Source organism: Syngnathus typhle, unplaced genomic scaffold, assembly GCF_033458585.1.
Source record: "Syngnathus typhle isolate RoL2023-S1 ecotype Sweden unplaced genomic scaffold, RoL_Styp_1.0 HiC_scaffold_43, whole genome shotgun sequence".
Taxonomy (NCBI): Eukaryota; Metazoa; Chordata; class Actinopteri; order Syngnathiformes; family Syngnathidae; genus Syngnathus; species Syngnathus typhle.
In genome coordinates, this window is record NW_026871949.1 from 44,362 (window position 1) to 52,336 (window position 7,975).

Here is a 7,975-nt window from a genome sequence, read left to right on the forward strand (position 1 = left end):
TTTATTGCTTAAATCGCATTTTCTCGGCGAGCTGAGCACTTTTTCTGAATTGTGCCGCTCCCGTCACTCTGGTTAGGTTGGCATGGAAAAAAACGCTCTCGGGTGCTTTAGAGTGCCGAGTTTATTACTGCGTAATAAGAAATGACCATCTACAACGTTTGGTTTATGTTTTATAAGCATTTTTAATTTTATTGCTTAAATCGCATTTTCTCGGCGAGCTGAGCACTTTTTCTGAATTGTGCCGCTCCCGTCACTCTGTTTAGGTTGGCATGGAAAAAAACGCTCTCGGGTGCTTTAGAGTGCCGAGTTTATCACTGCACATGAAGAAAAGACCACCTCCAACGTTTGGTTTATGTTTTATAAGCATTTTTAATTTTATTGCTTAAATCGCATTTTCTCGGCGAGCTGAGCGCTTTTTCTGAATTGTGCCGCTCCCGTCACTCTGGTTAGGTTGGCATCGAAAAAAACGCTCTCGGGTGCTTTAGAGTGCCGAGTTTATTACTGCGTAATAAGAAATGACCATTTACAACGTTTGGTTTATGTTTTATAAGCATTTTTAATTTTATTGCTTAAATCGCATTTTCTCGGCGAGCTGAGCACTTTTTCTGAATTGTGCCGCTCCCGTCACTCTGGTTAGGTTGGCATCGAAAAAAACGCTCTCGGGTGCTTTAGAGTGCCGAGTTTATCACTGCGCATGAAGAAATGACCACCTCCAACGTTTGGTTTATGTTTTATAAGCATTTTTAATTTTATTGCTTAAATCGCATTTTCTCGGCGAGCTGAGCACTTTTTCTGAATTGTGCCGCTCCCGTCACTCTGGTTAGGTTGGCATCGAAAAAAACGCTCTCGGGTGCTTTAGAGTGCCGAGTTTATCACTGCGCATGAAGAAATGACCACCTCCAACGTTTGGTTTATGTTTTATAAGCATTTTTAATTTTATTGCTTAAATCGCATTTTCTCGGCGAGCTGAGCACTTTTTCTGAATTGTGCCGCTCCCGTCACTCTGGTTAGGTTGGCATCGAAAAAAACGCTCTCGGGTGCTTTAGAGTACCGAGTTTATCACTGCGCATGAAGAAATGACCACCTCCAACGTTTGGTTTATGTTTTATAAGCATTTTTAATTTTATTGCTTAAATCGCATTTTCTCGGCGAGCTGAGCACTTTTTCTGAATTGTGCCGCTCCCGTCACTCTGGTTAGGTTGGCATGGAAAAAAACGCTCTCGGGTGCTTTAGAGTGCCGAGTTTATTACTGCGTAATAAGAAATGACCATCTACAACGTTTGGTTTATGTTTTATAAGCATTTTTAATTTTATTGCTTAAATCGCATTTTCTCGGCGAGCTGAGCACTTTTTCTGAATTGTGCCGCTCCCGTCACTCTGTTTAGGTTGGCATGGAAAAAAACGCTCTCGGGGTCTTTAGAGTGCCGAGTTTATCACTGCACATGAAGAAAAGACCACCTCCAACGTTTGGTTTATGTTTTATAAGCATTTTTAATTTTATTGCTTAAATCGCATTTTCTCGGCGAGCTGAGCGCTTTTTCTGAATTGTGCCGCTCCCGTCACTCTGGTTAGGTTGGCATCGAAAAAAACGCTCTCGGGTGCTTTAGAGTGCCGAGTTTATTACTGCGTAATAAGAAATGACCATTTACAACGTTTGGTTTATGTTTTATAAGCATTTTTAATTTTATTGCTTAAATCGCATTTTCTCGGCGAGCTGAGCACTTTTTCTGAATTGTGCCGCTCCCGTCACTCTGGTTAGGTTGGCATCGAAAAAAACGCTCTCGGGTGCTTTAGAGTGCCGAGTTTATCACTGTGCATGAAGAAATGACCACCTCCAACGTTTGGTTTATGTTTTATAAGCATTTTTAATTTTATTGCTTAAATCGCATTTTCTCGGCGAGCTGAGCGCTTTTTCTGAATTGTGCCGCTCCCGTCACTCTGGTTAGGTTGGCATCGAAAAAAACGCTCTCGGGTGCTTTAGAGTGCCGAGTTTATTACTGCGTAATAAGAAATGACCATCTACAACGTTTGGTTTATGTTTTATAAGCATTTTTAATTTTATTGCTTAAATCGCATTTTCTCGGCGAGCTGAGCACTTTTTCTGAATTGTGCCGCTCCCGTCACTCTGGTTAGGTTGGCATCGAAAAAAATGCTCTCGGGTGCTTTAGAGTGCCGAGTTTATCACTGTGCATGAAGAAATGACCACCTCCAACGTTTGGTTTATGTTTTATAAGCATTTTTAATTTTATTGCTTAAATCGCATTTTCTCGGCGAGCTGAGCGCTTTTTCTGAATTGTGCCGCTCCCGTCACTCTGGTTAGGTTGGCATCGAAAAAAACGCTCTTGGGTGCTTTAGAGTGCCGAGTTTATCACTGCGCATGAAGAAATGACCACCTCCAACGTTTGGTTTATGTTTTATAAGCATTTTTAATTTTATTGCTTAAATCGCATTTTCTCGGCGAGCTGAGCACTTTTTCTGAATTGTGCCGCTCCCGTCACTCTGGTTAGGTTGGCATCGAAAAAAACGCTCTCGGGTGCTTTAGAGTGCCGAGTTTATCACTGCGCATGAAGAAATGACCAACTCCAACGTTTGGTTTATGTTTTATAAGCATTTTTAATTTTATTGCTTAAATCGCATTTTCTCGGCGAGCTGAGCACTTTTTCTGAATTGTGCCGCTCCCGTCACTCTGGTTAGGTTGGCATCGAAAAAAACGCTCTCGGGTGCTTTAGAGTGCCGAGTTTATCACTGCGCATGAAGAAATGACCACCTCCAACGTTTGGTTTATGTTTTATAAGCATTTTTAATTTTATTGCTTAAATCGCATTTTCTCGGCGAGCTGAGCACTTTTTCTGAATTGTGCCGCTCCCGTCACTCTGGTTAGGTTGGCATCGAATAAAACGCTCTCGGGTGCTTTAGAGTGCCGAGTTTATCACTGCGCATGAAGAAATGACCACCTCCAACGTTTGGTTTATGTTTTATAAGCATTTTTAATTTTATTGCTTAAATCGCATTTTCTCGGCGAGCTGAGCACTTTTTCTGAATTGTGCCGCTCCCGTCACTCTGGTTAGGTTGGCATCCAAAAAAACGCTCTCGGGTGCTTTAGAGTGCCGAGTTTATCACTGCGCATGAAGAAATGACCACCTCCAACGTTTGGTTTAGGTTTTATAAGCATTTTTAATTTTATTGCTTAAATCGCATTTTCTCGGCGAGCTGAGCACTTTTTCTGAATTGTGCCGCTCCCGTCACTCTGGTTAGGTTGGCATCGAAAAAAACGCTCTCGGGTGCTTTAGAGTGCCGAGTTTATCACTGTGCATGAAGAAATGACCACCTCCAACGTTTGGTTTATGTTTTATAAGCATTTTTAATTTTATTGCTTAAATCGCATTTTCTCGGCGAGCTGAGCACTTTTTCTGAATTGTGCCGCTCCCGTCACTCTGGTTAGGTTGGCATGGAAAAAAACGCTCTCGGGTGCTTTAGAGTGCCGAGTTTATCACTGCGCATGAAGAAATGACCACCTCCAACGTTTGGTTTATGTTTTATAAGCATTTTTAATTTTATTGCTTAAATCGCATTTTCTCGGCGAGCTGAGCACTTTTTCTGAATTGTGCCGCTCCCGTCACTCTGGTTAGGTTGGCATGGAAAAAAACGCTCTCGGGTGCTTTAGAGTGCCGAGTTTATCACTGTGCATGAAGAAATGACCACCTCCAACGTTTGGTTTATGTTTTATAAGCATTTTTAATTTTATTGCTTAAATCGCATTTTCTCGGCGAGCTGAGCACTTTTTCTGAATTGTGCCGCTCCCGTCACTCTGGTTAGGTTGGCATCGAAAAAAACGCTCTCGGGTGCTTTAGAGTGCCGAGTTTATCACTGCGCATGAAGAAATGACCACCTCCAACGTTTGGTTTATGTTTTATAAGCATTTTTAATTTTATTGCTTAAATCGCATTTTCTCGGCGAGCTGAGCACTTTTTCTGAATTGTGCCGCTCCCGTCACTCTGGTTAGGTTGGCATGGAAAAAAACGCTCTCGGGTGCTTTAGAGTGCCGAGTTTATTACTGCGTAATAAGAAATGACCATCTACAACGTTTGGTTTATGTTTTATAAGCATTTTTAATTTTATTGCTTAAATCGCATTTTCTCGGCGAGCTGAGCACTTTTTCTGAATTGTGCCGCTCCCGTCACTCTGGTTAGGTTGGCATCGAAAAAAACGCTCTCGGGTGCTTTAGAGTGCCGAGTTTATCACTGCGCATGAAGAAATGACCACCTCCAACGTTTGGTTTATGTTTTATAAGCATTTTTAATTTTATTGCTTAAATCGCATTTTCTCGGCGAGCTGAGCACTTTTTCTGAATTGTGCCGCTCCCGTCACTCTGGTTAGGTTGGCATGGAAAAAAACGCTCTCGGGTGCTTTAGAGTGCCGAGTTTATTACTGCGTAATAAGAAATGACCATCTACAACGTTTGGTTTATGTTTTATAAGCATTTTTAATTTTATTGCTTAAATCGCATTTTCTCGGCGAGCTGAGCACTTTTTCTGAATTGTGCCGCTCCCGTCACTCTGTTTAGGTTGGCATGGAAAAAAACGCTCTCGGGTGCTTTAGAGTGCCGAGTTTATCACTGCGCATGAAGAAAAGACCACCTCCAACGTTTGGTTTATGTTTTATAAGCATTTTTAATTTTATTGCTTAAATCGCATTTTCTCGGCGAGCTGAGCGCTTTTTCTGTATTGTGCCGCTCCCGTCACTCTGGTTAGGTTGGCATCGAAAAAACGCTCTCGGGTGCTTTAGAGTGCCGAGTTTATTACTGCGTAATAAGAAATGACCATTTACAACGTTTGGTTTATGTTTTATAAGCATTTTTAATTTTATTGCTTAAATTGCATTTTCTCGGCGAGCTGAGCACTTTTTCTGAATTGTGCCGCTCCCGTCACTCTGGTTAGGTTGGCATGGAAAAAAACGCTCTCGGGTGCTTTAGAGTGCCGAGTTTATCACTGCGCATGAAGAAATGACCACCTCCAACGTTTGGTTTATGTTTTATAAGCATTTTTAATTTTATTGCTTAAATCGCATTTTCTCGGCGAGCTGAGCACTTTTTCTGAATTGTGCCGCTCCCGTCACTCTGGTTAGGTTGGCATGGAAAAAAACGCTCTCGGGTGCTTTAGAGTGCCGAGTTTATTACTGCGTAATAAGAAATGACCATCTACAACGTTTGGTTTATGTTTTATAAGCATTTTAAATTTTATTGCTTAAATTGCATTTTCTCGGCGAGCTGAGCACTTTTTCTGAATTGTGCCGCTCCCGTCACTCTGGTTAGGTTGGCATCGAAAAAAACGCTCTCGGGTGCTTTAGAGTGCCGAGTTTATCACTGCGCATGAAGAAATGACCACCTCCAACGTTTGGTTTATGTTTTATAAGCATTTTTAATTTTATTGCTTAAATCGCATTTTCTCGGCGAGCTGAGCACTTTTTCTGAATTGTGCCGCTCCCGTCACTCTGGTTAGGTTGGCATCGAAAAAAACGCTCTCGGGTGCTTTAGAGTGCCGAGTTTATCACTGCGCATGAAGAAATGACCACCTCCAACGTTTGGTTTATGTTTTATAAGCATTTTTAATTTTATTGCTTAAATCGCATTTTCTCGGCGAGCTGAGCGCTTTTTCTGAATTGTGCCGCTCCCGTCACTCTGGTTAGGTTGGCATCGAAAAAAACGCTCTCGGGTGCTTTAGAGTGCCGAGTTTATCACTGCGCATGAAGAAATGACCACCTCCAACGTTTGGTTTATGTTTTATAAGCATTTTTAATTTTATTGCTTAAATCGCATTTTCTCGGCGAGCTGAGCGCTTTTTCTGAATTGTGCCGCTCCCGTCACTCTGGTTAGGTTGGCATCGAAAAAAACGCTCTCGGGTGCTTTAGAGTGCCGAGTTTATCACTGCGCATGAAGAAATGACCACCTCCAACGTTTGGTTTATGTTTTATAAGCATTTTTAATTTTATTGCTTAAATCGCATTTTCTCGGCGAGCTGAGCACTTTTTCTGAATTGTGCCGCTCCCGTCACTCTGGTTAGGTTGGCATCGAATAAAACGCTCTCGGGTGCTTTAGAGTCCCGAGTTTATCACTGCGCATGAAGAAATGACCACCTCCAACGTTTGGTTTATGTTTTATAAGCATTTTTAATTTTATTGCTTAAATCGCATTTTCTCGGCGAGCTGAGCACTTTTTCTGAATTGTGCCGCTCCCGTCACTCTGGTTAGGTTGGCATCGAAAAAAACGCTCTCGGGTGCTTTAGAGTGCCGAGTTTATCACTGCGCATGAAGAAATGACCACCTCCAACGTTTGGTTTATGTTTTATAAGCATTTTTAATTTTATTGCTTAAATCGCATTTTCTCGGCGAGCTGAGCACTTTTTCTGAATTGTGCCGCTCCCGTCACTCTGGTTAGGTTGGCATCGAAAAAAACGCTCTCGGGTGCTTTAGAGTGCCGAGTTTATCACTGTGCATGAAGAAATGACCACCTCCAACGTTTGGTTTATGTTTTATAAGCATTTTTAATTAAATTGCTTAAATCGGATTTTCTCGGCGAGCTGAGCGCTTTTTCTGAATTGTGCCGCTCCCGTCACTCTGGTTAGGTTGGCATGGAAAAAAACGCTCTCGGGTGCTTTAGAGTGCCGAGTTTATCACTGCGCATGAAGAAATGACCACCTCCAACGTTTGGTTTATGTTTTATAAGCATTTTTAATTTTATTGCTTAAATCGCATTTTCTCGGCGAGCTGAGCACTTTTTCTGAATTGTGCCGCTCCCGTCACTCTGGTTAGGTTGGCATCGAAAAAAACGCTCTCGGGTGCTTTAGAGTGCCGAGTTTATCACTGCGCATGAAGAAATGACCACCTCCAACGTTTGGTTTATGTTTTATAAGCATTTTTAATTTTATTGCTTAAATCGCATTTACTCGGCGAGCTGAGCACTTTTTCTGAATTGTGCCGCTCCCGTCACTCTGGTTAGGTTGGCATCGAAAAAAACGCTCTCGGGTGCTTTAGAGTGCCGAGTTTATCACTGCGCATGAAGAAATGACCACCTCCAACGTTTGGTTTATGTTTTATAAGCATTTTTAATTTTATTGCTTAAATCGCATTTTCTCGGCGAGCTGAGCACTTTTTCTGAATTGTGCCGCTCCCGTCACTCTGGTTAGGTTGGCATGGAAAAAAACGCTCTCGGGTGCTTTAGAGTGCCGAGTTTATCACCGCGCATGAAGAAATGACCACCTCCAACGTTTGGTTTATGTTTTATAAGCATTTTTAATTTTATTGCTTAAATCGCATTTTCTCGGCGAGCTGAGCGCTTTTTCTGAATTGTGCCGCTCCCGTCACTCTGGTTAGGTTGGCATCGAATAAAACGCTCTCGGGTGCTTTAGAGTGCCGAGTTTATCACTGCGCATGAAGAAATGACCACCTCCAACGTTTGGTTTATGTTTTATAAGCATTTTTAATTTTATTGCTTAAATCGCATTTTCTCGGCGAGCTGAGCACTTTTTCTGAATTGTGCCGCTCCCGTCACTCTGGTTAGGTTGGCATGGAAAAAAACGCTCTCGGGTGCTTTAGAGTGCCGAGTTTATTACTGCGTAATAAGAAATGACCATCTACAACGTTTGGTTTATGTTTTATAAGCATTTTTAATTTTATTGCTTAAATCGCATTTTCTCGGCGAGCTGAGCACTTTTTCTGAATTGTGCCGCTCCCGTCACTCTGGTTAGGTTGGCATGGAAAAAAACGCTCTCGGGTGCTTTAGAGTGCCGAGTTAATCACTGCGCATGAAGAAATGACCACCTCCAACGTTTGGTTTATGTTTTATAAGCATTTTTAATTTTATTGCTTAAATCGCATTTTCTCGGCGAGCTGAGCACTTTTTCTGAATTGTGCCGCTCCCGTCACTCTGGTTAGGTTGGCATGGAAAAAAACGCTCTCGGGTGCTTTAGAGTGCCGAGTT